This window comes from Drosophila simulans, chromosome X (assembly GCF_016746395.2).
Source record: "Drosophila simulans strain w501 chromosome X, Prin_Dsim_3.1, whole genome shotgun sequence".
In the NCBI taxonomy this organism is placed as follows: Eukaryota; Metazoa; Arthropoda; class Insecta; order Diptera; family Drosophilidae; genus Drosophila; species Drosophila simulans.
Genome location: NC_052525.2, coordinates 20311824 through 20337362, shown reverse-complemented (window position 1 = coordinate 20337362; position 25539 = coordinate 20311824). Strand labels below are relative to the sequence as shown.

Genomic DNA, 25539 nt, shown 5'->3' with positions numbered 1-25539 from the left:
AATGCAATTAATTCAACATATCATATAAATTAATTAGAACAAATTGCATTTAAGTTATTAAAAAGCAAGATCAACCAAAACAAAGCAAAACAAGCGTATAATTAAACAAAAAAAAAAAAAAACAGGGCTGCAAATCTAATGAACAAAAGTCAAAAATAAACACGAGAAGACTCGAAAATTAAGTGAACAAAAATAAGAAAGCAGATCAAAGTGCAAAAAGTGTGTGGTGGCTTCATCGCGAAGAACAAAAACCCATCTAATACCGCATAATTCATTTCTTTCAAATACTCCGTTTAGTTCGCGTTTCAATTCAATTCAGTTTAATAAATTAATATGTTAAACCCAAAAGCCAGAAGAACGGCGACATAAATGGATCATCAATCGTAGAGGCAGCCGAAAAGAAATCAAGGTAAGTAAATTGAAATTCCGCCAAGATCTTGGGATTATTTGTAGTAATTTTCCGGAATTCGAGACATGCATTGGATGGGATGGGATTTTCCTGGGAAATGTATGAGAGGTCATGGCATTGCCCGCTATCTTGCCTCTCCCTCTCCCGATTAAACTTTCAACAAGTGCCTGTTCGTTCCCCTAGCTTTCTATTCTTAGACAAACGATGCCTTCCCCTGGTGCCACCCCATTCAAATTGTCTTCATTTATTTGTTGCTGCCGCCCGTTTGTTTGTATGGCTCCTTGTGAAAAATGATTTCTTAATGAGTCGCAACTGTGCGGTAGATTGAACAGAAAAGGCCCCGAAAAAGATTTTCGGAATAGATTGGCATAGATCATCGCGAGTGTTACACCGACAAATGAGTACAAGAGATACCGAACAAATTGTGGGGTGACTAATTGGTAGAATATGTGCGGTATAAAAGTCAGTTCACAATTTTAATATACCTATTCGCAAAAATAAAAAAATAGAAAGCATTAAAAACTGACAGCTTCTTCGTTCGTTCGTCTGAAATTCAATCGAAATCAGTAAAATTGTCAGCTAGCTGACGAAAACCACAAAGTAGCAAATAGCTGAAAGGAAGTTGAGATTTCGGGGAATATAAGTGAAAAATCAAAAATCACACTAACACACACACACACAGCGAAGAGCACACGGCGCTTCATTAACATCATTCCACTTTTGTAACTCAATTTGGAAGCTGAAAATTCGTGGCACATGTGCGACAGCTCAGGAAACAAGCTAATTTCAGAATCAGACTCTGAATCCTGCACACACACACACACACACACACACATTTATATGTAAGGATAACGCTGACGAAGCGAAACCAATTTCAGCACTGAAAAATCGAGCAAAAAAATCATAAAAAGGGGAATGATTTCTCTTCTTTGTGGCCATTCATCGGGATTCATTCATAGAGCAATCAGAAGAAGATGGAGCGGGGTTAGCACTAATCAAATCAAAGAGTTCGAAGGAGCAAAAAAAAAAAAAGACACTTCCGAAGGGGAAGGCAAACAAACAAACTCGAGACAGGAAATGAGGAGCCATGGGAGGTTTTCTTCAGCCAGCCAACTGAGATGATAAAAAAATCCAAGCAATATCAATAACATGTATTTCAAAAGGCTGCAAGCTGAATATGTTTCGCAGTTCCATACGTGATGGCATAGGTAATGGAAATGGAATAAAATTGAAGAAATTAAAAGTGAGGCCATGTCGCGGCCTACTCCACCTTTTGCTGGCAATAAAAAAGCTCGTTTATAAAACAAACATGCCAGACGTGTTTTCCCTGCCTTGTCACTCGGCGGCTTGTAAGACTTTCCAACAGCTTCACGCCCCCTTTTCCATGTGCGACCAACGCCCCCTCCCCCCACATGATTTTCCACTTGACTCGGGCGGCAATAAATACAATGAAAATCCCTGCATTCGAGAATAACATATTTCGTTTAAATTTCTGGGCAAATTCCAGGAATGAAGTGGTGCTCATATAAATTAAAGAAGATTGGCTGTGTGAGATTATGTATTTTATAAGCGCTTAATTACATTTCTTGGAATTGAGTTTGATTTCCCATTTTTTTTTTCGTTTAATGTCGCTGCTTTTTAATATTACCTAAAAATTTATTTTATGCCTGTATTATTTATAATTTATATGCATCCTATTTTTCATTGCTTTGGTTTGGTAACATTTAACAAAACCTTTCGCAAAGTCCCCTTTACTTGATGTTATATTCTTATATTATAGAAAATTCGGCTTGGACTTCTGTTCTCTTTGTTTGCCTTCCAATTTGTTCAGCGGGAAAACACCTTTCAACGTTGTGTGAAAATCCCCAACATGTCTCCCATTTCTACGGGGGGCGTGGCAGGGAGCGCTGATGGATTTTTAGTTGTTACGGTCGCCGAGTGCCGTTCCTAAGGGCGTTGCGCATACGCCCCGTGGGATGCCAGTGGCATAACCCTTTTAATGCGCTTCCATATTTTACGCCGCCCACGCAATTTGTATTCATCAGACGTAGATTTCTGGGCTGCGATTTCAGTTGTAATTAATTTTAATGCAAACATTTTTGCGGCTTGAGGCGGCGTTTCATTTGTTCCCGTTTACCGCTTGATGTTGCTAATTTTTATGAGCATAATGATTGATTGATTGATGGATGCCCGAACGGTTGAAGCGGTCGGGGTGGAAACCAAATGAATGCTGATGGTTCGGTTGAGTGAATTGCTTTTTGATAGATCACAAATATGTCAGCGGGGGTGAGGGGGCCAGAACGGTCGCAGTTCATTGTTCGTTGTTGTTGGGCGGACCAAATGGAAATCGAAATGGAAATTCAATAAAAAAAAGAGACAAACGAAAATAGAAACGAAATTCAGTTTATGAAGCGCAAAAATGGAACAGCGACAACTCAAATTGGATTAGCCTCATTACCCAAACTAAGTTCACAACTACAAAAATAAAAAAGCGATAACTGCAGTGGTGAACTTATTTATGATATCTATGGAAAAGTCACTTTAAACAATAGAAAAATACATACTTTATACAATACTTTGGGGTGTGCAAAGTAAAGGCGTTGACCTTTCTTTCGCTTTAAAAATTAATATATTACAAATAACTACAGCTGTATCGGAAGGTTAGTCACACGAGTACTGCATCTTTCCGGTTCCTTTATTCAAAAATACTCTTTAACTCGTTTTTCAACTCGCAGTGCAGCCATTTTTCTTTGTCCCGGTATCAGCATTTTGTTGAACTTTTTGGCTTTGGCCAAACAAATTGTAAATTTAATTTGAGCCCCAAAAAGAGCGGTGGGGCATGGGAAGCACACACAAATAATTGCCACATGTGGAAAGGGCTCAAAGGAAGTTCAGTTGCAGTGGAATGCATTTGGTTTTGCATCTCGCATAAAGTTAAACTCTCATTTTTTGCGCCACGACGTTCACAATAAATAAAACTCTTTTTCCAACAGCAGAGGCATGAATAAATTTTGCACAGCGAATGCCTGAATGGGTGGGAAAACTGAGACACATTTGACAAGTTCATAAATTATCAGGCATGGCAGAAAAATGTGTGTAATTTTTTTGATTGTTGAAAATTTCTCATTGAAAGCCATTCGCCTGCGTTCCCACTCCTTTGGAATGTATTAAACACAATATAAAATGGCTGAGAACATTTCCATTTTAAATGGGGCGTGGCAGGCACTTGCAAGGCAGGAAATAAATAAAAGGAAAGTTTCGCTGGCGCAAAAAATATAAAGAAGAGAATAAAAACTTGTGTACAGCGCATAAAAAGCAACAATAAAAATCCAACAAAGTGAGACACAGCCACCAAAACTATCGCCAAGTATAGTTATCCCGTTCCCCAAAAAGGGGAAACTCCAACGTATAGTACAAACAAAGCTGGTAGAAGGCGATTTGGGAGAAGAATTGTAAATGGAAATAATGGCCAATGCGGCGTATGCGCGATTTAAATTTTTCATTTCCAGTGCGCCAATACAAAAAAGAGTGCTGAACAGGGCTTTAAATTATACAAAGATGTCTTGCAAAAGGGAGGAAACACTGGCAATAGATTATAAACAGATTCCATGGAAACTGCGGGGATTTAAAATAAGTTACAGAGGACAAGAGAATCTATAAATCCTTCTATGCACCAAATAAATTGGAAAGACGAATAAGAAGAAAATATAACAAATTTATTCCTAGCTTGCTCTTGAAATTCGGATGTTAAATGTCGGTCTGGCAATCATTCTTAAAATCTTAAAATATATATGAAAGCGCGACAATATCATTTAATTAATAATTGAATACATTGATTTTCTCTTTTTTTTACTTTGGGTTTATGAAATAAATATTTTCTCTTCCTTTAAGTAAGTAAGGTTTCATATGAAATTTGTTTTCCCCACGTTTCTTTCCATTTGTTGTTTCCATTTTTCAACTACTATCCTTTTTGCCTGTAAATCTGTCATTTTCCTCAATTTCGAGCGCGCTTGACTTCTTCATTTATCAATCATCCGCCCAGTTGCACTTGGATGACTTCATATGCAAATAGTTTGCTCTAAGTGAATATTTTCTAATGTGTTTTGCGCTCGCTTCTGGGGAGGAGCCCGGTCAAAAGCCTTTCAAGTGAAATGCATTTGCCCCTTTGGCCAGGCCATTTTTTTTTTATTTCCCCAACCTTAGCTCCAACACTATCGCATATATACAAAATTTTTGAGGGTCATTTTTCTTAGGGGCAAAACAAACTCCTTGCGCCCCATTTTCTTCGCTGCTCCTTAACTATCTCATGGGGTAAAAAATGAATCGGGGCCCGCACACACACACATGTACGTATGTATACTTATGTGCGGAGGGGTAGCCTATATGGCATACAATGAATAATGGAGGCCGGGGGTCCTGGAAACCGAAAAGAACGAGATGCCGTAGCTGAAGCGTTGACAACTATAGAAAATATTATAAGGATATGCGACCATAAAGCAAAAGGAGACCAAGAACAACGACCAGCGACAACGAACGTCGCCGGGGAAGACAAATAAAAGAGAAATCGTTTATTGCAAAAGAGCCCATAAATTGATTTTTTCAAATAAAAATAAAATATCGACACACGAATGGGGCCCACCAACACCACCATCGCCCGAGAGTCAGACAGATAAAATAAGCCATCTACCATAAGGAGTTGGGTGGTGTTGGGCGGTAGGGCTGTTGGGCTGATGGGGTGATGGGCTGTTGGGTGGAAAGGACTAAGTGAGATGCTGCCAAGATACACGACTCAATAGCCTGCTTGTGGTCCAAAAAGAAGCCGCCTCCAAGACGCCAAGTAGAAAAAACCCACAGCCGGAGAGGAGCGAAGAAATGGCCAAAAAGAGTGGAAGATAGTTGGGCAGAAATACGTAGGAGATGGCTGATGGAGAAACATTGTCCTCGGCGTCTTTGTCGTCATCAGAGATTCGCCTACGTCCTTTTTGGCCAAGGTATATTGTCTCCCAGCCCATTTTCCTATTTTCCCATTTAAGTTAAAAACTATTAGGAGGCACCCCCAAGCCACCCACTGTAGTAGTACATAAATTAGATGAACCCACACATTTACCCAAAAAAAGGGGACGACGGAGTCTCCTTCGGTGAGGGTTGGATGAATTTTTATTAAAAACTATGGCCGTCTCTTTAATAAAGATGTGAACGGCACACGAACACATGGAAGCACGGAAACCATCACCAGCCAGGGAACATAAATAAGGACACACACAGACGGCATTTATCTAGCCCAGAAAAAATGATACAAAAAATGGTAAAATGGTAGAGGCAGTGGAAAGTTGGTGGAAAGGGCGGAAAGATAGTTTTCCGGAGGAGAGAAATGGTGGTTACATAAGAAGGATATTTGATTCCATTTCAGTTCACTTCATTCAGCTGAAAAAATATGTTTTCCTTTATGGATTTTTGCCATGCTGGTAGTCATTTTGGCCTCATTTCAATAGAAATCGAAATTAGTTGATAAATTTGACCTAGAACCTTTCTAATGATCGTAAACCTATGTTTGGCAGATTACTCAGTAAGTCCCACTCCAATTTATTATTATAATTATTTATAATTGGCAAATATAATTCAACACCTTTTAAGGAACAGTTCGTTTCTAATATGATTCTTCCCCACTGATTCGTTTTAGTTTTCAAACATGGTAGCCACAGTTCTACAGGCCTTCAATCCCAGAATCCCCACCATAATCCTCCTCTAGAAAAAAACCACACTCCAGTGTCGTTCGTTTCTCCGCCCATAACTCGCAACATAAATCAATTTGGCCATTTATTTAGCAGCAGGCAGCAGGCGACATTTGCATTTGCTTATTAAAAGCGGGGTGGGAGACAAAGACGATGGAACGAGTAGTCGTGACAAATATATTTCACAATTTTAATTGGCCAAACAAACTTGAAGTTTTGAAGTTGGAACCGAGTTGAAGTTGAGGCTAAAAACTTGATTCCTTTCTTCATTCGCTGCAGTTTCTGTTTTTGCCGCTTCCTTTTCTTAGTCTTACGCTGTCGCATCTTCATTGTATTCATATACCCTTTTGTTTCGAAGGCATGGCAATTATAACGTGCAGCTTAGAATTGGGTGACTGATTTCTGGAGTTTTTGTTTCCGAAAATGTGTGTTTTTTTATTTGTAAACGTTTTTGAAATATTTGAAGATGAAAAGATGAAATATTAACAGATTACAGATTGCTTTAAGCGGTAGCTTTATACGTATATCATTGTATTTTAAACTTTTCTACCGATTTCTAATTTCTAATGCTACCTGCAAATATATCTTCATTTGGTGAATCCAATTTACACAGATTAAATTTAACCCATATTCGGTGGCCACCATCGAGTGTATTTGTAAGTTGGAGAGCAACTAAACTTTCGGTTGGCCTGTTTTGTTTGCTGCTGGCAAGGGAAAAGTTTTCAATCCAAAAAGGCAGGTTGGCTAAATTAAAAAGAGTGCGTGGAAGGAGCGGGCTGGAGATTCATTGGCGGCAGTTCCAACTTGGCCATAAACTTTATCGCCAAAGCAGAAACAGGCGCATCTGCCGGAGATTCTCGATGTTCTTGGAAATTCAAGCCGGGAGAGTCTGGGGCAATCATACATCCATATCCTCATGTTTATTTAACGATGCTTTTTATGTGCAGCGCGAAATGCAAAAAGGATTAAAAGTCATCCCACTCAGCCCTCATCTCGGGATCCTTCAAGTGGCGTGAAATTTGGCACTTTGAGTGGCGTTTCTCGGTCTTTACGTAACTTTTAACTAAACTGAAAGCACTTTTGTGTGTGCGTGCTAAAATATTAAAAAACATCGTTTACTTTCGAGTCTCATAAAGTGCCAAAGTGGTTTTCGTTCCCTACACCGGAAATGTGTAGGCATTCGCCAGAAACTTTTTCGCTTCGATTAGTAGCCTTTGATTTAGTTCGTCATAAATTTCATTTGATGTTAAGCGATTATGATATTTCTATAAATAAATTGACAGCAGGGAGACAGCATCAAAGTGTTATGTCCTTCCAACGCGATTGGCCATCGATTTTTGATTTTAAATTGTATGGTTAAGAATCGGAGAGAACCGTAATAAACTATGTTATGATGAAAAGAATTTTAATTTCTACTTTCAGGGGCCAAAAAGTTAGTTATATAAATGGCAATGTGACCCGTACTTTTTCTTTGGTATATCCACACCTATTGAACCAGCACTCGTTGGCATTGCTGTGTCCTCTGAATATTGCTTTTTCTTTTACATATTTCTCATACATTTTCATACACTGTTTTCATGTGCACTTTTCCCCCTTTGCTGCCTGGTTTTATACTGTTTGCATTGGCCAATTACGTCGGGCAAAAGCAAATGGAACGAATGCCAATTGGTTGCCAGATAAAGAATGCAGCTGCAGACTCGGATTCAGATTCAGATCCGGATCGAGATCGGCAGGGACGCAGATACGCGGATGCGGCTACAAATGCCGGCGCGGGTATATTTTTTAATATCACAAATGGAAGGAATTATTATTGAAATATTTGCAAGGCACGGATACAATTGAGGCGCCGGCAGGAGGAGTCAGGCTCCTTCGTGTCCTTTGGCTCCTGTTTCTGTGTCTGTTTCAGTTCCTGCTCCAGACCGAGATGACATTATTTATGGCATCTAGTGGAGTGGAGACAAGTGTCCTCCAGCGGTCTCCCCGGGCAATTAAAACGCCAAACTAATTAGATGAATTCTGTGTGATTTCCGTATAATTAAATTGCCCATTTGAGTGAAGTCGAGTAGAGTGGAGCCTTCGTTCAGCTGAAAGATACTTGATTTCTAAAAAGCAGGAAGCAACTTTAATTTTTTCGGAGGGTTGAGCGAAAGTTGTGTACATTTCATAGAAATATGCAATCATAGACTATTTGGATGTAGCTTTTCATTTTGATATATTCAACTAATGGAAACTTAAGATTATTCAGACTGTAAATTATTGTTCCACAAAACCACAAATACCTATATATTGTTTGTCAATCCATAACACTAGTTGTATGGCAAATTAAGAGCTAAAGGAAATTCTGTTGTAAAGTCTATTTGAATTGATGCAGAACAAAATACCTGCCGTTTAACATCTCCTTTATGTCTCTCAGTGTGTGAAGATGTTTTACAACATTTATAACATGCTAACTATACACAACACACGGCTGGGACTTTCGGCTGCCACCCACTCGACGTTTAAGTTTTCGGTACTTAACGTAATTTCCTTTTGCTGGCAACTTTTCCACCCACTTTCCGGGTGGATGGGTGGCTTATTTTTTGTTTGGTGGGTTGGTCGGTTGGGTGGTCGGCTCATGTTGATGGAGCCTCTAGTTGAGCCAAAGATAAATAAGCAAATAGGCAAATAAATCTTCATTTCAACTTCTTGTGAGGCTTTCTTAACTTTTTCTCAGCTGCTCAGTGATGCTACACCGCCTCATGCCTTTTAAGTTTTTGCGTTTCGCTCCCTTGCCGCCCTGCACTGCCCCCCGAGCTCCTTGTGCTTCTTAGCCAATTCAAAAATTTCCAACTTACGCTAGTAAATTGTTCGGGTAACATGCACTTAAGTATGCCGTACCCCACTCCGCCCGCCGCCGGAAAAACCTCCGATTTTCCTGCTCTTATTTTTGGAACCCGCAGCTGGAACATGTGTACCATGCACACGCTTCTGTCTTTCGACCCTGTTCTCTTTGCTCTTGCCATTAAAAGTTGAGCCCTGCAGGGCGAAAGTTTTCCCCGAAAACGCTTAGCCCTGCTAACCAGCCAGCCATCCTGCCAACCAGTCATCCAACCACCCAGCCACCCACTTTTCCAGCTTTTCATTTTTGGGTTCTTCATTGTTCGAGTATTTTTGGTATTTTACTTTGGTATTTCATTTGCGTTGTCTTCCCTCTTTATTTGTTCTTGCCATTCCCGTTGTCAAGTGCAACATTTTGGGGTTGCAATTGGGAAAATGCTTAAGGGGGCGGGGGGAGTGGTACTGAAAATGGGGCCGTGAGTGATATGTAGGTGACACGGCAAAAAGAAGAGGGAAAACTTTGCTGGCCGTAAGTTAAGTGTCAGGCCTCGAGAACTAATTAACATATCGAGTAGCACAATTAGGTCAGCACTGAGATGGATAAATTATTTAATCGAGGGCCGAGTTTAAAGTTTCGAAATTAATATTTTAGCCGATTTAGCTGTCAGTTTCTAATTGGGATACCCTGCTTAAAATAAGTAGCAGTATCATTTACATTTTCGTGATTAATCTTTAACAACTTAAGCCAGCGGCTCACTCAATGGTTTATAAGTTCGGCTTCTCTAGGGAGTCGACGAAATTTTCCCGTTTCTCCGGTTACTGAGTTGCATTGATTTAAATTTATGATGCCCAACGTCAGCAGCATGCCAAAAATTTGATTACAAACGTAAAAGTTTATTTGTTCCCTCGGCTATTTTTCGTTGCCTGTTTGTTCGCCGTTGTTGCCGGTTTCGAATGAAAGAACTTCGTGTCCTCACCTTGCCTTAGCACTAATTTCATTTTGCAGGTGAGCCTGCTCAACTATTCAGCGAAAAAAGGAGGAGAGTAGCACTTCCGCCTTGGCTGCCCGGTAGAAATGCCCTCTAGTGCCTATTTGTAAAAGGTATACGGTCAATCAAAAATTGGTAAGACAATTGGGCGAGCACTCTTAAAGTAAAATATCAAGTGGTTAAACGCCAGCCTACAAAAACCTACAGGATTTTGTATGCTAGTCAATAGTGTACATAGTTTTATAGACCAAGGAAAGTGTTGTTCAAAACAGAACCATATATTTTGGTTTTCAATGCTACAAATAGTTCCTTTAAAATTCTAAAAAGTACCATATCCTTGTAAAACAATATAATTAAAAGCTGAAGTGATTCTAAGCTTTTTTGTGAAATTCTACATGCAATGGGTATCAAATAGTTTATTCCATTTAATGCCTCGTTGCCTCGTTTTTCGTCATAATCCGTCTGTCTGCTCTTCTAGCCTGAGTCATTCACTCAGTCAGTCATTTATTCAGTCATTCATTCGTACACTTCCTGCATACCTTTGCATATTTTTGCAATTCAGCGGAAAGTTCACTTCGCTCTCGCGCTCCTCGCCACTTCCTCTCGCTTTTCCGCTTTTCCGCTCTTCGTCTCTTCCGCTTTTCCGCCGCCGCCGCCACCGTCGTCGTCGTCGCCGCCGCCGCCTTTCTTCTTCTAGAGCTTTGTGTCCTCGGCTTATGTCAGTAAACTGTAAATATTTAATTAATTTGCATGGATATTTTTTTATGCCAGCTAAGTTGAGTTTATTAGTCGCGCTGAGATGATGGTGGCTCTGTGTGCGGGAGTGTATGTATGTGTGCTTTGCCCCCGCTTTTCCGCTTTTCCGCTGTTCTGCCTTTGCTCTTCACTCTGCTTGGTTTTCACCGCTTTGTGGCTCTGCATAATTTACCAAGCTCTTTAAATGCGTACACGTGTGTTTGTGTGCCCGTGTTACGTTTGCTTTTTTGCTTCACCTCCCCCATTCCAAAACAAAAATCCTGTAAGTCGGAAAATGACCACAGCTGGAGGACCATTTTCCGTCCTTATTTTCTTGAGCTTGCGACACAACTTGACCAACCTGCGGAAATTGTAGGGTGCAGTAATTAGATCCCAGGCCGTGCACTTTTCGCAAGAAAAATGTTAGCGCAAACTATTTGGATTTTTCAATTTTTAATGGTATACAAATTTGATCTCCTAATAATATTTAATATCCTTACTTTTATATTCTTGTGTCTTTAAAATTCTTTTTCCTTAATCTAAAAATGAAAAAATATTCTCTACACAGCAGAAGCTACTCGGGTAAAGGTCTTTTGCTGACCCCACCTCCCTGTCACCCCATAGTCCTTTTTTATCCGCCCCCATTTTCCATTTTCCACTTCGCACCGCTCTTGTGCGTTTGTCCGTGTTCATTATTGCGGTTAATCTGTTTGTTCTACTCCACTCGTTGTTTGGGTTTCACTGACAAAGTTTGCCCAAAAAAAGTGCCCAAAAATGCCATTCCTTTTTGTCCACTTTTTTCGTTTTTTATTTGAGGTGAGTGTGTTTTTTTTTGTCGTTTTTAATAAGCTTTACTGGATGGTCAGGTGCAAAAAAATGAAGCGAAAGTGTTGGTCATTGGACCAGGGGATGATGTACAAATTCTGGAGGGGGAGGGCAGATTTTCCGGGGCAATCATCTGCCTGGCACGTTGTTGACATCCAAATAATGGCTTTGGTGCGGGGGGCTGGAAAGCTGGAAAGTGCGGGGATGGTGCGGTGAAAATGACAAAAAAATGGGAGCTGTTATGTGGCAACAATGCAAACATATGCTAAGGATACACCCGGAGAAAATACACTGCTGCAGGCTAAAAAATACTTGTTTAGGACTGAAAGTTATTATAAAGGAAATACACAAATTTAAAGAAATGAAGAGTGTGTGCAGTTTACACGTCTCTTGTAAAAGAAGATGGATATACACTGTGTGAAAGAGATGGCAAGAACGAGCTGTGTGATGATGGCTGACACACAAAGCCCGCGCTGCTCATCAGCTTGCCTTATGCTTCCCCTTTCCTTTATCACATTTGTTGCTTTCCCTCTTCATCAACATTTCCTTATCATTTTCTTCTTAATCAACATCATTATCATCATCTTGTTTTAATTACAAAAAAATGCAAAAGCACGAAAATGCCGCTGTTTACCAAATTAAATGCTACTAATTGGACGAGTTTAGCGTCGCTCAAGTGTGTGCTTGCCCCGCCCCCATTTTCCCATCAGCCCCACCGACATTTTTCCACCGCCTGTCATCATTTTCCGCCCACATACAGGCCCACGCCCCTTTCGGCGGTTATGGCTTTTGACGGCGGCCCATAAGAATTTTTAATGAAAGAAGTTATTAGTATGTATCAGCAGCATCGTTAGCAGCCCAAAATGAAAGTTGAACGATGTGGCCGGGGGAGGTACTTACATATGGATGTATGTAGATTGGTGAGGGGTGGCGAGGGTTAATCGTACACAAGTAGAAAATACTTACCAGTAAACTCCTGACTAGTTAAAGCCCCGAAACAAGCACTAAGCCACCGTTAAGCATGTTATGGTGATTACAAAAACTAACACCAACACGCTGGGAGTAAATAATATTGTTTGAAAAGCTTTTGTGCCACAAACTTGTTGTTCTTCCTGCAAAATATTTAAATGCACCTTAAGCTGATTTCAAACTTCCGGACCTTAGTTGCTCCTGATTCCTGAAGGCTCACTAATCGCTGCTGTCCTTAGGTTTTTGATGATGCAACGAATCCTTAGCAACGGACCAACGATTTCATTCAGCTAGTTGCCACATTATTTATTTAAATATTTTTCGTATTTACTCATTTCACGGGCGCTGCTGCAGCTGCAACCAGCAATGACATACTTTGGAGAAAAGGCAACCAAATGCAATCCACTCGGCGAATGAGTAACGTCAGATGAGCCGCTCCACTTTCCACTCACCCACTCGCCATTCTAACTGCTGCCCTCTACACTCTCCTTTCTCCACTTTCTTCGTACACACTCTTTGGCGCTGTATGTGGGGCATTAAAAGCGCCGACTGCCTGCAACATTTCCTCGTAACCCCATCAGCCCTTCAAGTATTATTAATAAAACGTTGTCGCATCGTTGAGCGCATGATGTAGCCGCTTAGGAAAAGTGGGCGGGTAAAAAGCGGCCAAATGGGGCCAGTGGGCGTGGCCTGACAATGCTTATGGAACAGCGCACATTTGCAACAAAACAAAATCCGGAAACCACGACAACGACCAACAAATAAATACGGGAAAGAACCGGGCGAAAATGGGCGGCATGGGCGGCATGAGCGGCATGAACGGCATGGGGCGGGCAAAAGCTGGGTTAATAGGTCTCCATATGGGAAGGTCTAGCTCGGAGTGATTGTGCCCATCGTATCGTTGGCCACCGAGATAAATTGCACTCATATATTCGCAGAAATATCGCTTAGTTTCCGGTTTCAGCTCTACTTCCCATAGATTTCAGCCTTCAGAATGATTGTAGCGGGAGAACCTCTGGCAATAAAGTTGGCCTAAGAACTAGGAGTCGTTGTTAAGGATTTTGAGAACTATTTAGTTGTGTGAAAAACATATTAACTCTAGTTAATATAGTCCATATGTAGTTTTTCGTGTATGCAGTTTTTATTAAACAAGTAGTAGAGCTTATAAGTGTATCAAATTATTTATGTTCTTCAAGATTTAACATTTAATTATTTAGGAACAACCGCTCTTGGAAACTTTATCACTCGACTACCACTTTACTCCACACTCGCTCCCTTTCTATCGATAGCTTGCTCTTGTCTAGGGTTGCATTTTAATCAGGGCTGCAATGTAGAAGTATCGAAAGACCTAATACCTATTACCACTGCGAGTATTCTTACTCGAATCAATTCCCACATATATATACATATAGTAGTGTCTTATTTGTAAGGCAGGTTTTTCAAAATATTCGTTCCATTGCAACTGAAACAAAAGTAATTCCTAGACGATGATATATTTCAAAATATAAATATATATAATATATAATATATATATATAATATATAATATATGTTTATTATTATTTTTGATTTGAACTCATACATTCATTTGAATGGCAAAATGTTCTCGTAAGCCTCGTTTCTCAGATTTTGGGCACAGGCATGTGCAATTTTTGCGACTTCCAGTTGCGCACTCATTTTTTTCTTTCACAAACGGATTCCCGCACAGCTAAAAAGTATTGCATCCTTGCACTCACACACTCAAACATACACACACACAGAGAACAGGCACGCTGTGGAAATGTGATGACGTAGATGTTGATGAGACGTCGACGTGGCCTGATTGACGCTGCGAGCCATTGTTGTTGACTTGGCAGTTGGTTGAGTGCCAGGGCGGATGTGGAAGTGGCTCCCAAAAATATAATTCATATTTAATACGCACGCGGCTTAGTGTGTGCGGTATGTGAGTGGTTGAGCGCACATAATTAGTTGCAGCACACACACACTCACGCACGCGGACAGACAACGGAAATCTGAATTTATTTGTACCAGAAATAAATAATTAAAAATGCTTGGGCGGAGGTTTTTCCGGAGATCTTCCAACGAAAACTGTGCAAAATTTAATAAATAAATAAATAGCAGACGAAGTACACTCGCACACACACTTACAATTTTTGACATGCCGCACAGCTCCGAAGTTAATTAAAAATCGCCAAGAAGAGCCGGAAAATTGCTCACAATTTTCCCCGCAATTCGGGCTGAGGAATGCCAGTATTAGTAAAATATTTGGAAAATCTAGCATCGTTTTTCAGTGAACAATTTTGCCTTATCTGTGCCGAATTTCATTTTAGCTAAGCGGTAAATTATTTTCTTAATGTACTATATGCACATAATACCTTCAATACTCTTTTAATAACAATATTTTCGATAATATAGTTTTAATATGACAAACATAGTTCGATTACTATTCGATTATTATTTGTCAATTTTATTGAATTTTGATACTCTTAACAATTGAGATAATCAAATTAAAGGTTTCTACAATGAAATAACTAATATTTAATCTTTTTCTTGCTGTTTCATTTGCTGTCTAAATTTCTTGTGGGGTTAATAGGTATTGTGGCCATTGGGATTACAGTTTATTAATATATCAAGCGTGTGGGGCTCCATCCTGATTTTGGGGTTGCTTAAGTAATGTGGGAACTGGCAAAATGTGGCATAAATATGCATTGCAGCTTTCCTTTCATGGCTCATTTAAATGCAAACAAGAATAAAACAAATTGAATTTCCTATTTAATTAGACAAGCTCAAAATCGATTTTATGTGCAGATAATATTCTCTATATATATTTTTGAAGAGTATTTGCAAAGATTCGCCGTTAGTGAAATGCGAATATAACTAACATAAATCCCCTGTGCGGAAATGAGTTCACAAAGCTTCAAATGATTTCTATCTTTGGGGAGGGGCGTGGCGGAAAGGAGGGGCGTAGCGGAGCTGCGCCTCATTAATTTAAATTTTCAGCTTGTGTGTATGTGATTTTATGAAATTAATTTCCACTGCATGGCACATTCTGTGGTTATGAATTTATTAAAATTGCTGGGCAAAAAGAGCACCAAATGGCAAATTAAGCAGTTTAGGAGCAGATTTATGTGGGGCCACTGTGTAGGCCAAAAGTCTTTATGAAGTTGCTAACATTTATGGCCAATAAATATGCATGTGAATTCAGATAAAACATTTGATTTTTATACCGCTGACAAATCAAAGCGAAATTGCGTATACGCCATGTGCGCCCTTGTATCTGTGTGGCTTTGAGTCAACCGAATCGGTTTTTATCGCCGCCAATTAGGTTTGATGGCACGCAAATTCTATGGATTATCTCTGACTGCCTTTGAGTATATTTTTTCGGATACATAATCTTTGGAAACACTGGCCTCATTTGACGCTTTTTCTTTGCCTTTCCTTTTTTGTACATTTTCACTGAAATTTTTGCATTTAACGCTCAGGGTCACTGCTCATTTCAACCTGACATGATTTTCCTCTTGGTGATCATAAATTTCATTTGCCTGTTCATTGTTTTGGCGTGTGAAAATCAACGCATCAAAAAGATTTGACCGATCCAGTTTTGCAATGTCGAAAGATTTAATGTTAGAAGGTGGGGTATATAGTTTCTCAAAAATTTTAGGCCTTGATTCAAAAAGTTTTTGCTTTAACTAACTAAACATGCTGCTTACAACAATTTTATTTAAAAAGGATTAGTAAAATAATATATTTTGGGTAATGGGAAAACCATCGTAATTAATTTGAACCGGGTTACTAGTTTCAAAGCTGTTAAATAGTTGTTGTTGTACTGGATATCTTACATTCGTTAACTCTCTCTCTAATAAATTTGAAATTGTTAGTGGTTTCACTACTGTGCTCCTGCATTTGCATTTGTTCGCTGGCTTTTGTTTTTCTTTCTTGTTTATCTCGGTATTTATTTAACATTTTCCGCGCTGTTTACTGGCCAAATAAACTTTTCCACACATCATTAGCTGGGAAATGGCAATCAATGCCAGACGCGGGACAACATCAAGCAGACTCATCCCGCTCTATAGTTGCAGCCCGATTTTGCCATAGTTTCCCCTTTCAATTTCCCGAGCTCGATTTTTCCCTCTGCTAATTTGGTGCATTCTTGCAAGCAGCCAGCTTTTCTTGATTTCCTCGGGAACGTGCTAAGTGCTGGGCAGCAACAAAAAAAGTACATTGCACGATCAAGTGAGCAGCTCCATAATGGTCGTTTTTAGGCCACTGACTTCACGATGAGCTCGTCTGACAATCTGGGAAAACAGGGGCCGGGGCCACTGATGAATTCCCTGTTATTGGTCACGTACAGCCGGAAAAGCCGGGAAACAGGGGCTGGCGGAAAAGCCACACAAAACAGTTGACTTGTGCACTTTGTAAAGAAATTAATAAGTGAACGTCCCCAAGTGCAATTTATTAACGGGGAGAAGGGGCTGCTCCCCGGCCATTGAGGAGGAAACGTTTTTTGCTGTACTCGACTAAAAAAGATAATTCTTAAAATCAAAGATAGCAAGTTCACAAATATATGCATTTATTTTCAGTGTAAAATAAATAGTTTGCCAGTTAAAGGAAGAAAATCAAAGCCACGCATATAAGCTATAACAACTGCTTTTATTTTTATTAACAAAAAATCGTCGTAGTTTTGAGTTGTTTTTTATCGTTTTTGGTGATCATGAATAAAAAAGAAAGCATTCTATTTAGCTATATTTATAAATCGAAAACGAAGTCTGCTAAATACCATAAATACTATATTACTTCCTGTGGAATAGAAAATGCTGGTAATTTGCCGCTAAACGTTCCTTTATTAATTTATGGCCCTGAAACGCACTGTAGTCGCCATAGAAAGCCAGCAAATCAAATTTGTTTGTGGCTGGTTACATTATTATGCGTATTATTATCATTAGCCCAAGTCCTTCCTTCCTTTGGCACTTCCCTTCCCGATTTTTCCACCTCCCTCCCCTCCGGCGCACATAATTCTATTTTCCTTCACGACATTTCCTACGCTGATTTTTTTTCGCCAGCGTCTTTCTCTGGTTTTTATGACCGAAAGTCGTAAAGGCAAATACCAGAACTGGAGACGAAACTAGATGGGGCTGTCACGGAAAAGTGTGTGGAAATTGGGGGGAAACTCCGCGCTTGTGGCAGTGTTAATGCGATCTTTCGGCCACGTTTATGGCATTGTTTAAAGCCACGAAAATCACAGGACTAGACATAAAACTCCTTGCAAATCTATATGGAGATGTATAAGCATATATTGTGTATATGAATGGAGTGGCAGTTGAGCGTTTACAAATTCAATTTAATGGCTCGTATAATGCTCGTTTACGATCCCTTAAATATTATGCTCGAGCACAAGTTAATTATGCTGAACGTTAAATAAACATCAATTAAAAAGTTGTTGCCATGCAAACATATTTCGTGCATTTTAAAGACAGGAGCGGAAAAGGAGGAAAAGGCGGAAAATGGACGCCCGACACGACAATAAATATTCATAGCCGAGGCTGAATCGTAAAACAAATCAAAAGTCATCAAAAAGTGCACTTTGCTCTAATTCCCTATCACTCTAGCCCTCTCTGCTTATTCTGGCCTTTCTTATTTATTTTTGCCCATTTTCCTGACAAGTCATGCTATGACCTATGACCCCATCCCCAGAACCCACGAATAAAGTATCGAAAAAATGGGAAATCAAGGAGAAAACACACAGCAGGAGCAACAATCAGCATGGCAACAACTGAGCCGGCCGAAAAACTTATTAATAAACGTTATGACGACAACAACAAGGCACTGTGCCCCACCTGCCCCTTTTTCGCCGCCCCTGCACGACCCCTTTTGCCCCTCCCGCAGCACCGAACGACTTCCAAATTGGCAAAGTTGGTACGAAAACGAAACGGGCCAGCAAATAACAAAAACCAAAAAAAAAGGGGGGAAAGCCAGTGCAAAAGCAATGACAACAAAGGCAGCAGCAACCAAAGGAGCAACATCCACGGCAGCAACAGCAGCAACATTAAGAAAATTCGGAAAACAGAGACGGAAAACCAGCAGCAACTGAAGAAGCAGCAGCTACTGCAGCAGCAACACCAACTACGAAGCCATTCGGGCGGCATAATTGAGAAACTGTTTTCATAAAGCCCAGCAGCAACATCAGCAGCCTAGCAGCCCAGCAGCAACTCGCAACAGCAGAAACTTGCAACAATGTGGCAAGCTGGCTGGAAAACAGGGAATGCCGCACACAATCGAAGCACCGAAATGGCGAAAGTCTGGAGTACAGTGGAAACTCTGCCGCAATCAATTGGAGCTTATGAACTAACACATCTCATTGTTTATAATGCTCACAAATATTTATTTATTTATTGGAGCAGCAAAAAAGCAAGAAATGCAGCAGGCACTTGAAGCTCCCATAAGCAAATAAATATCACATATACATAAAAATAAAAGGAAAAAGGAATAATTAAGGCTGCAGGTGACTCCAGTAGAAGAAGATGCAAATTTATACGTAACTTTTCAATAAATTCGTATGTGCATAAACGTATTAAATTAAGTTTATTTATAGTTTTCTACTTCCTTTGGGTATTCACATTTTACCCGAGATATATATATTTGTTAAAAGGATCGATATGTTCTATGCCCAAATCTCATATTTTTCATCCGTATATGAAGGTGCTGAATGTTTGGTCAAAAAATTTTGGCCTTGCAGAAAGTAAATGGTATAAAAACTCTCAAATGGAAATTGTAAGTCTTCTATCTCGAATATGGATATCAAATTTGAATGTTGTTATGATTTGAAGTTATGTGAATATGCCATACTCCTTCTGATTCTCCCAGCTTCTGGGGCCACTGTCATCGGCACCCAGGACAATTAGCATTTTGTGGGCGATTCCTTGGCCATTTCTCATTTACCATTTTTCCATTGTCTGGCAGGAGCTCAAGGAGCCAGCGAACGTGGGCCCTGGGTGGAGTGTAATAATTTTACCCCTTTTGTGGGTTTTGTTGTCGTCGCAACATTTGTGGCAATTATAAGCGGAGGTACCGGAAGTGGGGAGCCGGAAAGGCGCCAGGGGGAGGGGCGGAGTTGATTCCATCATTTGATGGGCCCCGCGGCGTGTAAACAATTTACAATCGATGCCCAGCTGCTGCGATGTCCGCATAATATGTATGAAAATGAAATTAGTTTCGTCATAAAATATTCATTAGTGCCGATTCCTATTGTAATTTGCATTAATTGAATTGTTTGTTAAATTGGAAAATTCTCGCCAACATTATAAATTGTGCTTAGTTTCCGTCCCCGAACTCCGGTCCAATAACCATAACCATTTCCTTCTCGACAATCCCGCAACAAGGACAATAACCATAATAATAAAATGAATTAAATATGACCCGAAAGCCGGCATCAAGACCCCAAGCCCAAACTCAAACCGAAGCCCAAAACCCCAAGCCCAAACCCAAAACCCAAACCGATTCGCACCGAACTGAACCGGGTAAATCCAACCGCACTGTGATTAAACAGCTCAAACAATTGTCGCACGTGCGTCCATCTCGGCACAATGGCAAAAATCTCACACTCGACCGCAAATTGAATTTAAAATGAGATCCGAATATGCACGTGTACAGTGCGGTTCGGGAATGTAAGGCGGTTGCCGGTTGGACATTCCTCGGACCAAGTCATGCTTAGGAATTACACTAAGCAAAATAAGCGGAAATGGGTGCTTCCAAGGGCTCTGAGCCGCTACTTAAATGCATTTCAGTGTAATTAAATTTGCTTTAGACATTTAACAACACTCCTTTAGTTATTTAAGGTATGCTACAGTTTTCTCTGCGCCTAGTTTATAATATAATCTAACGTCTTTGGCTTATAAAGTATGGGAAATATCCTCAAAATCTTTAATAAACGTACCATTTTATGCCGCAAATCGCTTGCTAAAATTTACAAACTTTTCCCCTTTTCTCCTCGTTTTTTCCAGGTAAGCCCACGTGAATTTCCCCCTGGAGCATCATCAATTTATGCGCCCAAATGTAATGATGTGTATGTAAGTGAAAAGACGATTTTCTTATTGATTAAATTACACACACATGAGCACACACACTGGAAAGAATATATATTCCGGTTCCCCCTGGGGCGATAAATTTCGGTAAAATCTATATCTGTAAATGCGATTTCGGTTTGTTGGTTATTATACTTTGATGGCCATTGGATTTGGCCAGAATGGGCATATTCGATTTGGTTTTTTGGCCAAACGTTATACAATCGCTACGCAATTTGCGCAGAAGAGTTCGCAGTATAAGTGCAATTTTGTATCCTCAAAATTATGGGCAGTAAAAGGACAGTGGCATTGCATGAACGATTTCTACACACAATAAAGCGGATTATTTTAAGCGATAGTTAATTTGCGATAAACACCATAAAAAAAGATAACCCGGCAAGAGCCCCGGACAAACCGTAGGGCATCACTTTGACCTCAATTCAAATTTTTTATGCAAGTCTATTAGTGATTTTAGTGCGTGTAATAGGCTTATGTGGGTATGAGAGCCTTGGATGCCTATTTAACATTAAAGCTTTAAAATATATATAAAATAGTCTGGTTAAATCAGAAAATAGGTCCCAGTCCGACTTCAAGTTCGATTCCGAAAGTAAGGAATTAGTACTTCTGGTAAGGGAATTTCCTCTATGAGTTAAGCAAATCTTTAAGATCTGTGCGCTTTAAGCGGTAATCCCCTGCAGTTCTGCCCATCCTTCTTTGGCTGGCCATATTAATCTCACAATTCGTTATGGACACGATTCCATTGCCGCCACTTAATTAATCCTGTCACACATTGCCCGGGCATCCCGCGCTGTCTCTTTCCAACCGTGTATGGCCCTCTCCCTCCCTCTGGTGTTCACCTTCTTTGACCGCATGCGGTGCTTGAATTTTATGTGTGGCTCACGTAAGTATGCTACGCCATTTGGCCCATGAATTAAGCTAGGGGGATTTCCCTTCCACCCTTCGTACGCCGAGGCAGTCCTGCTTTGCCAGGACCTTTTGCACGCCCCGTGAGGAGGACACGCCAAATAGTTTTGATGCCCATTTAATAAAATTTTCTATCTATTTTCCTGTCTCAGCTCGACGACTTCTCCCCGAATTCGTTTTGTCATTTATAGTGTTTTCCCCACTCTATGGCCACGCCCCCGTTGGCGACTGCGGAAAACAGCGCCCAGGCCGTCACAGCTTTTCCTCGACTTCCTTCTCCAAAGCCGGAAAGTGAAAAATCCCAAACGGAAATACATTCATTTGCTTGTTTTACTTTTCCAATTTCAATGCCGGAGATTTTTCCCTCTCAGTCGCACACATCGTTACATATGTATGTAGGCGATGTGGGCGGCGATGGAGGAGAGGGCGTGGTCCGGGGACCTCGTGCCGCAGTCACGTTTAAAACATTAAAGTTAGATTTATGACTTTTCGGGTTATAAAATGACTTTAGATTGATTCCCGTCACATGATGACAGTTTTTCGTTTTTCATTCGCCAACCAGCAAAAGGACTTAACCCCTCCCCCTTCACCCATCCACTACCCCCAACCCACTTTCCCAGGAGGTCCTGCGGCGAGAGATCCTGGGCACCATGTGTAGACAATGAATTTCTGAGTTGTTCGAAAGCCAGGCAATCGGGGGGATTTGACTTTAGTATAAAGTTGGAAATACTCGAAATTTTCTTAAGAGTTGCTTGCTCATTTGTGGTATTATCAATAATTTAGTTTTTGTCATATTTTATAAAAGGGATTATACCCGTTACTCGTAGAGTAATACAAGATTCGTTGAAATGAATGTAACAGGCAGAAGAAAGCGTTTCCGACTATATCAAGTATATATATTCTTGATCAGGATCAATAGCCGAGTGGATCTAGGCATCTCCGTCCGTATGAAAATAGAGATATCAGGAACTACAAAAGCTTGAAAGTTGAGATTCAGCATACACATTCTAGAGACAAACACGCAGCGCAAGTATTGCCACGCCCACTCTAACGCCCACAAGCCACATATATCTGCCACGCCCAAATTTTTGCAAAATTATTGTTTTTTTTCTCAATTTATGCACCCATATCTATCGATATCCCAGAAAAATTATTAAATTTCGCGTTCGCATTCACACCAGTAACTGGTATCAGATAGTCGGGATACTCGACTACAGCATTCTCTCTTGTTTTTTTGTTGTATTCAACTGTTCCATATATTTCCTCTAGCTTTTGTAATTAAAGCAATAGACCACCCTGCGTTAACTTCTCAATTTCCCAGAATACCAAATGAATTGCATTTTCGCCGCTGCTAGTTGGCTAAAACCGTTGTCGCTTCTTAGCGCGCACTAATGTTAATTTAACATTTTGGCCTAATCAAAGGCCATTTTTAATTAGCCGCCGTCCATTTGCACGCTTTTCCCCGCTGATCTGCGTGGATTTTCCGCTAACCTCAAATGCTGATGAAGAAATGCCATGACAGAGTTGCATTTCCGATGGAAACCCCTTTTGGAAAATGAAACGGGGCCATCGTGCATTCATTAGCGTGTCGCTGGGATCTGCTCTCCACTTTTCTCCTGCTCCTTCTCCGCCTCACTCCTGCTCCCGATTTCTCTCGCTTTTGCGCTGGCTGGCTCTCTGTGGGCAAATGGAAAAGTCGGAAAAGTGGGAAAAAGGAAAATCAGTGGCGACCGGACCGCGATAGAGTTATCAAACGTAGCCACAGCGAACTATTAATGAAGGCGGTGGTGCGGGGGGACCTGCTGCGAATTCCGGGGGGAAAGTGGGCGGAAAATGGTGGGTGTGGGTTACACTTTACGTGCCACTGCACACATTGTGGCAGAAAGGGATGGCAAGATGTAGAGCGCACAGAGAGAGGTAGAAGGATAGATTCGAAGCGCTAATTACGTGGTCATTAATTGCGCTAATTATTTTTCATTTTGCCCCCGTCCCCCTTGTCGCGTTGCCCTCAGGTTTTCAATTTCCATCCATTTCCATTTTGCGTCATTTGCATTCCGTTTGTTCCTTGTCTCCAGGTTCCCCATTTTGTTGTCCTGTTTTTTACGCCTTGGTATTTTCAATTTGCAGCCCGTTGTTCCCGAGGGGGGAATGCAAAAAAAAAAAAAAAACGTGAAAAATGAAAATGCAGGGCAGGTGACTTTTCCTCTGTTCCATTCCATTGCATTTCTCGTTTTATCGCATTTTTTGCTCGGCTTCACTTTTTCAGCGTTCTTTCCCATTGAAAAATATTTGATCACCACTCTGTTTCCTTTCCTTTTAAACCAGGTTTCCATTAGTTCATTTTCTGTTGTTTTCTTTAAACAATCTTTCTGATTTCACTTCATTTTATCTTTAAACATATGCCTTTTCTATTATGATTTCTAATTTATGGATCTTTCCATTTTTAAATGTGGATTCATTAGTTTGAGCATTACGATATTGCAAATATGAATGGACTTCTGTATTTCTGTATTTAATATTTATCGTGTTATTGGCAATATGATTTATTTTGTATGTACCTTTTTTGCATTTCTACTTTTAATGCATAACTAATTGTTTTATATTCTCTCTCGGAAAATCCCATTAATTTCATTTGAATATTTTAAAATAAATGGTTTCATTTCCGTTGAATTCCCAACAGGTATTTTTCACTTCGACTATTTTCCCCCACTGCGTTTTCCGCCTTCGCTCTCTTCTCCGCCACCTACCACCCACAACCCAGCTGCCTCTTGTTTCTTGTTGCTGTTATTCAGATTTTTTCATTACGTCCATTTTCTTATGCACATTTCTGTAATAAGAAAATGCGCATGAGGTAATTTTCCTGGCTATTTGCAGCATTCTACAAATTGAGCACACTGAAGTGCGGGGCAAGTGGCTTGGGCAGGGGAGGTCTAAGACCGGTGGCAGGGGCTTTGGAAATGGTGAAGAAGGAGGCGGGGCGTGGCAAGTGAATGGTTTGGGGTAAGCCGCAAGTGACCGACATTTTGTGTCATCGTCGACCAGAAATGAAAATGGCTAAAACCGTGGCAACGGAAAGATGAACACGCTGAGGGGGCGGGGCGAGGAAGTGCTGGGGGCTTGGCATCCGCCCAGCGTGAGCGGAAGGGGGAGGGGCGCCAGGGAATCGGTTGTGTTGGTGGTGTCACTGGTAATTTGATGAAAATGATGCCACCGCTGCTCCATTTTACACTTGGCGCTAATTGAAAGTTTCATCAGTGGGAGCGAACTGGCTATGGGAAAGCAAAGGGGGCGTGGCATTTGTGAAATGGAAAATGAGGCAAAATAAAACCAGAGCAGTGAGCATGGGATTTCCTTTGAATGCCAGATGATCAAAAAGGATAATTGAAGGAGATTAAAGCGGATTAATTAGATGATGAGATAATGAAGAGTTAAGGTGACTTGTAGTTTCTTCAAATCTGCAGAGGTTTGATGTACTAAATATGAGAAAAATCCATGATTTCAATTAGTAAACTGATAACTATGCAATAAAGAGTGCGATCACAAATTTCTCTAGTTCTATTTGTATGTAATGAAATATGTGATGCTCTCTGGAAAAACTGATACTTTTCCATCGCCCTGTCGAGTTCTTGTAACAAACACGCTCGTGGAAAAGCGGGGTTTTTAAGACAAATTACGGGAGTGGGACATTTAAGCACACATGTTTCCAAAGTCATTTTCTTGGCACCCATTTAGGGTCTTTAGTTATCCGCAAAAGTTTTTGGCTCGGGATTCCGGTTTGTCTAATGAAATAAATGCGAACTAATTATTTATTTAGATCTTGCTCCCTCGCTCGCAGTTTGCTCAGCCATTCAGTGAAGAGGGGAAAACTTTTCATTTGGCTGTCGGCGCAAAAAGGCCAACGGAAAATCGGGAAAGCCGAGGAAAGCACAATTTTCGGGGCACACATAAGAGGGCATCAGCATCAGCATCAGCATCATCGCCATCATCATCATCATCAACATTGTGGAATGTTTCAACAGTTTACACAAAACTTGAAATTAATCAGAAAATTGTTTGGCCAGTCCAAACTGCAATTTGCAGTTT

The 25539-nt window shown here is 40.5% G+C and overlaps 1 protein-coding gene and 1 pseudogene across 3 annotated transcripts in view; both read left to right on the top strand.

The window, feature by feature from the left end:
• The first annotated feature begins 33 nt into the window (after nt 1–33).
• LOC27206581 (innexin shaking-B) overlaps nt 34–25539 on the top strand; it is a 152582-nt gene continuing 127076 nt past the window's right edge. The window contains exon 1 of one of the 3 annotated variants that reach the window (XM_016180924.2): nt 34–409. The gene's annotated coding sequence lies outside the window, so the exon portion shown is untranslated. The remainder of the gene's footprint in view (nt 410–25539) is intronic. The other 2 variants (XM_016180925.3, XM_016180923.3) reach the window with 2 other exon arrangements.
• Nucleotides 23003–23860, top strand: LOC123327381 (annotated as a pseudogene).